Raw genomic sequence first — 7,880 nt, forward strand, 5'->3', positions numbered from 1 at the left:
ATGTTGTCTAATGACTAATAAAGTATTCTATTCTATTCTATTCTATTCTATTCTAATTTTTTCCCTGGTGGGGTGTAAGTTTGGGAATGTTAAGTGCATATTTTGGACCGTTTTTAAAATGTCCGCCCTAATTCAATTTGTTCATAGATGTTTCCAGAGATTAACCCCCTCCCTTCCCTTCACGTAACATTTCAGAAGAAAAAAAGATGTCAAATGCTGGAAAAGATGAAAAATAGATCCTTGTGATAATGTGAACATTTCAGTCTAACGTTTCGAATATTGCTTTTCGGTAATGTTCAGTACTTCATTTAATCAATCGTTAGATAAAGCACAAGATATGACACTGACAAACACAAAATTTAAACATATTATTATCAGGAATCATTTCATGCATTTCTTAAGCTGGAAATAAAGAAATTAGAAACATTTGTGCAATATTTTGAACTGTATTTGTATGGTTCTCGTTGTAGTTGCAACTCGGAGTTCATCTTGGGGGGTGCCCACTGCCCAATTCATAGATGAGATATCAGTGCATGGGTGCGTGCGCGCTTGTCTGTCTGAAAGTAGTAGTAATAACTACAGATATAATATGACTCTTGAATAAATTAATACACAGCGAGCGAAGCGAGCAAGAAAATTTTTAGAACTATTTTTTTGCAAACTGATTAATCATATTATTAATTAAACATAGCGACATTATCCCACGATGTTTACTCTTTACAATCTTGCTTTGCTCGTTCGGCGTCCTCTTTACCTCAACACATGCCCCTGCCTCCTCCTGTTCTAACTTCAGTTAGAAAATATGCATATATATAATTTTAATACCGTAGTTCTATGTAGCGAGTGAGTTCTAAATTTTGCTGGTGTTTTCAAATCACTGTTTAAACAATGATTCACAAACTGAAATAACGTAATGAATGGCCATGAAGACTTTAAAATATAGTGGGAAGTTGGGGATGCACGTTTGATAGATACCTGTTATTGCTTTTGAACGAAATCGGTCAAGGAATTTCATATTGAAATCTTATACCCTTACAAAACTTTGGAAAATACACTTGGCGCTGTTGAGAGTTTATCTTTCAAACACTGAACAAGAGACTCTAGGGAATTAGGAGTCATGTGCCTCTCTACCTTAAAAGAAAACTAAATAACATGTGCAAATAAACGCATGGAATGTTAACTGCAAAGGGAAGGCAAGGAAATTTCACTTCTAAATTGAGGTAATGCTTTATTTTCAATTATTTAAAAAAAAATTAATAGCATTTCTCAATAAATCAAACGAAACTTCTCTCTCCACATTTTCCAGCAGGTAGTGGCAAGTGCCGTTGTGCGCCCACTGGTGAGTTGAGTTGAGTTGAGTTGGTGTTTTAAGTCCACTTTATGCACAGTATGGCTAATCGGGACTGGACCTACAGTTTAAAGTGGGATCCGAACCACTTGTGCCTCCACCGGGTATCGAACCCGGGACAGCCCACTGGTGAGCCTATGGTCAGATATAAATTTGGGACTTAATGTAAATTAAGTTTCTTTTTATGTTTAATTCCTTATACTTCCCTTGCTTCTTCTGAAAAGTTGGGAAAAATTAAATATGTCATTATGTCAGGGAACCGACTAGATAAAAAGAGGAAGACAATTTTTACTAAATCTATATCTTTGCAAACTGACAATAACTTTAATTTAATAGGGTGCCAGTTATTTCACAGAACACTACGACGTTGAACCTTTTCTATTTTTATCGGTCTTGCTTGTTCGGCACCCCAATTGTCCTTGGTGCCGAGGCAACCACCCCACGCGGACCCCCCCCCCCTTTTTACAACTCTGTTTCTAATACATATAATTTCTTGTACAAAGGTAAGAACTCTTAGAGCCACAAAAATGGTCACATACATCAACTTTAGACGTGAATGAATCACTTACGTTCTTCATGAAATACTTGCCGTTTTATATTGAATACTCAGTCAGTAAATTTTATATTGGTTCTTTATAAATATCCGTTGGAAGAAATTATACCTACATATAGTGTCACTGCTTTTCTACTCTGCACTTTCGGTTTCTTTCTGTCTGGTTTCATTTTATCTACTTGGTTCAGCCAGTTTTGCAGTAAAGTTTCAGACATTATTACACCAAGCAGAACGACAACGTACGAACTAAGATGCTACACTGAGTTAAACCTGTATCTTTCAATTTCTTCCCTTACTTTTATCGTACATTTTTCACATGAAAGAATCGAAAGGAAAATGCAACAAAATATAAATTTCATTGACTCAGAGGTTGAATTTACAAGTCTGTAACGTATTTAAGAAATATTTAATTAGGTATTCAAGCGCTGAACTGACAACACTGTGTGCGGTATGTGTTCCTTGTAAAGAGGGCGAGAGGTCAGTTTCACATTTTCCAGATGTCAATGTCCCTTCCCTGGAGCTGACCGAAGCCTTGTCAAGGGAGCTAGTGTTTCCAGGAAATGACGATGCTGCACATTCCACCCTCCTTCCTTTGGTTTTAGTTGATCGAAAGATCCATTTGACTACTCTTTTTGTAGAGCTACAAATGGTTCCTTTTTGTTAATGTTGAAGTATTGTCATTCTATAGTTGATATAAAAATCCATATTTACACCCCCTACAGGGGCTGTTCCAGTTTTCTGCTTGGGGGGGGGGGGGGGTGTTCGTCAAAATTTGGGAGGATGTTTGGGGTGTGTGGATAAATCACTGAGCGAAAGTGTTGGGAAATCTCATCGTTCCGCACATCAGCCCTCAAGAACGTTCACACTAGTGAACGCCCTTTGAACTACTTAGAGGGCTACCAGCCACTTTTCACGTTTACAACATTATAAAGCATGGCATATTTCACAGTTTAACGTGGAAAACGGTGTTTGAATTATTGTGGCACTTACAGCGTTTCCCAATTTCAGCTTCAATTCTGAAAATGAACCGTTTCCAACAAATGGAATATTTACAGTATGTAACATTGTTATTCGTAGAATTTCCGAGGAAAAAATGTTATATCTACTAGTAAATATAATCATTTTCATATGTACCTGGAAATTAATGTTAATGAAGGTTTCGCCAACAAATTTCAATAAAAATGTATGTTCAAAGTTTATAAACAGACATTTCATTTGTGTGAAAAGATAAAAACACGCTGTTTCATGCAACATTGTTATTCGTACAGGCAAGAGTTTCAATCTTCCTCGCATACAGCGCCACCGCTATTGGGGCGATTTCGTGCAGTTTGCAACTTCGTAACAAGTTTGAACTAGGGATGGCCAAACGGATCCGGATCCGGATCCGAAAATCAGGATCCGGATCCGATAGTTTCGTATCTCAATCCCATTATAATATTACCATACCTTAAAAGGTATTATGATCTTCGATTACAAAGAAATTTTTCATTTGTTAGTTCTACAAGATTTTTTTTTCAAGTGTTGTTCCTAAAATAATTTGCTACTCATCGACTAACACACTCGTGCACAAAAATAATCTTACTTGTTTAAAATAAAATGTCAGAGGTGATTTTGTAAATTCCATTGAATGTATTGCAAATGGAAAAACACATAAATGTGAGACATTCCATTCCAGGATGAAACCTTTAACACATTTAACAAGATAGAAATGTTATACAAAAATTATACAATTGTTCTACAGTTACAGTTTTACAAATTAAAATAAAACATTATAATATATGCAGTGTTATATAATTACAAAGTGTAAGACTAACAAGGGAGATTATCTAAGTGTCCCCCTCCGATTTCCATGAAACTTGGCAGGTGTATAGAGGGGCCCAAAGGAAGAAATACGTGTTTTTTTGTTTCAGCTAAAAAACTGTTCTAGGGGGCACCCCCTCAAATGTTAAGATGAGGACAAATTGAAGTGGGATCTGACCCCTGTGTCCCCCTCCGATTTCCATGAAACTTGGCAGGTGTATACAGGGGCCAAAGGAAGAAATACGTGTTTTTTTGTTTCAGCTAAAAAACTGTTTTAGGGGGCAAAACCCCCCTCAAATGTCAAAATGGGGGCAAAACCCCCCTCAAATGTCAAAATGAGGACAAATTGAAGTGGGCATTTGACCCCTGTGTCCCCCTCCGATGTTCATGAAACTTGACAGGTGTATAGAGGAACCCTATGCCCCCTGTTTCTTCCTATGCCATATTTACGTGGTTTCGGGGTCAGATCCCCACTTCAATTTCTCCTCATCTTGACATTTAAGCGTGGGGGGGGGTTGCCCCCTAAAACCGTTTTTTAGCTTAAACACAAAAACATGGACTTCTTCCTTTGGGCCCTTCTATACACCTGTCAAGTTTCATGGAAATCGGAGGGGGACACTTAGATAACCTCCCTTGTAAGTGTATTAATTACAAATCGCGCACGCGCACTATATATATATATATATATATATATATATATATATATATATATATATATATATATATAATGGCATGTATGTATGTATGTATGTATGTATATTATATATATATAAATATATATATATAGCCTATGTATATTAGCAGGTAACAATATGTTATAAACACATTCTTACTTTCCAAAGAAGCGCTCATGTGGGATGGTAAAACGGATCCGGATCCGAAAAATTTTTGGATCCGGATCTGGCCATCCCTAGTTTGAACATGCAGGCGCGCTCCCCGTCAAGCGGAATGCTGGCGTAGGTATTGTTGTAGGCCTATCGTCTATCTATCAGAGTGTTCGAAATGGGCAAGGTGAAGGAACTTAGTTCCGATCTGAAGGATGTTATTATAAATTTGGTCCTTAGAGGTTATTCGTTAAGAAAAATTGGACAAACAGTCAATAAATCACACTCCACAGTTCAATACATAATTAGTAAACCAATTTAGAGAGGAAGGTTCCACACAGAATGTGCCGAGAAAACCAACCACAAAAGAGACGGTTGAATAAACGTGATGAACGCTTTATTTTAAAAAGAGTGTGAGAAAACCCTAGACTAAGTGTTCCTCAGTTACGACCGTTAGTAGAAAATGTTGCTGGCAAGATGATGTCCGATCAAACTGTCCGACGTGCCTTGTGGAGAATGGATATCATGGCAGAATACCACGAAAGAGGCCGTATGTAAATAATGTGAATCGCAGGAATAGACTTTCATTCGCGAAAGAGCACATCCACAAGGACCAAGAATTTTGGGATAGTGTCATATGGTCAGACGAGTCCAAGATTAATATATACGGGTCAGTGGCGTCTCCTGACCCTGAACTTAAGGCGTTGGCAAAGAAGTAGTGTTAACCCCTCCCCCTCTCATTTCTGTGAACAAATGTTACAAATTTTGCCTGAACATTTTTGGTGTAAATTTCGAAATATTTAGAAAAACATTAAATTACATAAATTATTTTAAATCAAGTAAATACTTCATTTAAAATATTAATCGTATTTGAAGGGTAAGGAGAAACATGGACTGCCAAAGAACAGTTTAAACGAGAAAATTAATGTTCAATACTTCGCCATACAATTAATTTTTAAAGCACGAGTTTCAATGATCTTAACGTATGTGGACATTTCTAATTCCAGTGGGGGAGAAATTCTAGTTACTTGGGATATTGTATGTATTATACCTAGTCTGGCCATAAATACTGTTACACACTATTTGGTGAATAAATTGAATATGGTTTCAGATTTTAAAATGTTCTTTTAGTATGTTACAGTTACATATATTACACACAAATAGCACCAATCATTTTTCAAAATGTACACTTTCCGAAAGTTTGTAACAGTATTTATGGCCAGACTAGGTATATTTAACAAGCTAAAAGTTTGCAACCAGAGGGGTCTGGAACTCCCACCACCCCCTACAAAGAACACACTGGACATAAGAATGACTCGTTAATTACAAAATTGCTAAAATGCACATGCACATTCCCGGTTTTTCCCCTTACCCTTCATTTATTCCTCCAAAAAGTAATTTTGAAAAATCAAATGCTCATTACTTACAGTTACTTGAATTCCAGCTCTATTCTTCTTTCTTTAGAGAGAAATGCGCTGATCACCGCCTCATAAAATTTGGATTTATCCCCTTCTCGCAGCTTAGAAAGTAATTCTTTCTCGATGGAGATAAGACTTAAATTCGTCATCCGGTTCTGAGTTTGAGTAGAGCGGCAGAATGTGTGGATCCTCTTCAGTGACGAGAACGATCTCTCGACAGATGACGTCGTGGAAGGAATTGTTGCGATCAACACTGCTAATTTATATATTTCCGTAAACCCATCCACTAGATTCGTGTCCAGTAGATAATTTACAATCTCAATTGGTGTTTTCTCTGATCCTTCAGTGGAAGCATACCAGACATAAAGTTCATTCTGTAGTTTTGTTAAATTAAACAGACTACCATAAATTTCCTGCAATTTATGTACGAGATGATGAGGAAAGTTTTCTCTTTTATTGAAGTTGCCCCGTTTTGTGGGATTTAGTAAATCAAAATATTGCAATATTGCAATATCATATTATCAATGATTTCAAAGTAAAGCCTCCGGCAGTGGTCTTTCTGTGATTCGTTGTTCAGTCGCCTCCTTTTCATTTCAACAATCTCTTCCTCTTCTACTGCACCAGTTATAGAATTCCAAAGTGTTTCGAAATTCTCCCTTTCCTTTTGCAGCTGTCGCTGAAATTCAGTTATTTTATTACTGCAATACAAAATATCAACATTTTTAGACTGCAATATACTGAATAATACGTCTGAAAAGGCAAGCAAGTTGGATAAAGCCTTTATTAAAAATATGTTTTCGAAGTCCTTCAGGAAGCTAGAAAATCCTCTTGAAGTCATTGCAGTCAAATGATCGAAGTCTCCACTTTCACTAACATGTTGAAAAAACATAAGCAGTGCTTCTCTGTTGTCATTGACTGTCCACACTAGCCTAGAGGTAAAATTCCATCTGGTAGGAGCTAATGACGGGAGCTTTCTGGACATGAAAGAAGAAAGTTCGTGTAACCTCTTTGGGGAATGAGAGAAAAACGTAGGCAGTGATTTAAGACCACAAAAGAACACCTTAAGCTCTTTGTTACATTCTAACGATTGTTGCAGCACCAAGTTCATGACATGAGCATAACAATGCGTAAAAAAAGCTTTCGGATAATTTTCCAAAACTTTGCTTTGAAGGCCATTCAAATGAACACTCATTACAGAATATCCATCGTATATCTGGGCAATTAATTTATCCCCACACTTATATTTATCCACTATTTCAGTCACGTGACTAAAAAGAGCTCCTGCAGTTTTATCGGCGCTCATGTCATGAAATCCAAGAAATCTTTCAATGACTTTTTTCTGTGAGGCCGAAAAAAAACGTAACACGGTTGACACCTGAGATTTATTGCTAATATCTGATGTTTCATCGACCATGATAGCCACAAAGTCTGCGTTTTGAATTTCATTATAGATTTCATCTCTCAGGACATCCGAAACTGAATTTATTAAATCATTTTGAATGCCTGCCGAAACATTTAATAAATGTTCTTTTAATGAGGGATCGAACTCGGCACTTGCAATAAGGAATTCCATGTAATTGCCCTTATTTAGAGATGCTGCATTTTCCTCATGGCCTCGGAATGGCAGTTCTTGCTTTGCTAAATAGCAGACGGCGTTAATCAACCTCTTTAATATTTCCCTGTTCTTTTTTACTTTTTCATTGTGTAGCTCTATTTCAGCTTTTCGTTGAGTAACCAAAAGAACGTCAATTCTAGTAGGAGTGGCAACAAAACTACTAAATTTAAAGAAACTAGAAAGATGCAATTCAGACTCAGTGTGTTTTTTCGCTGCAGTATTGAGATGATTCAAATCCGCATACCCTTGATAATTCCAAACATTTTTTTTAGTGGAGAATAATAAACATGTCCAACAGTAAAATTTATTCACTACATCACAC

This window comes from Lepisma saccharinum, chromosome 16 (assembly GCF_977018435.1).
Source record: "Lepisma saccharinum chromosome 16, izLepSacc3.1, whole genome shotgun sequence".
Taxonomy (NCBI): domain Eukaryota; kingdom Metazoa; phylum Arthropoda; class Insecta; order Zygentoma; family Lepismatidae; genus Lepisma; species Lepisma saccharinum.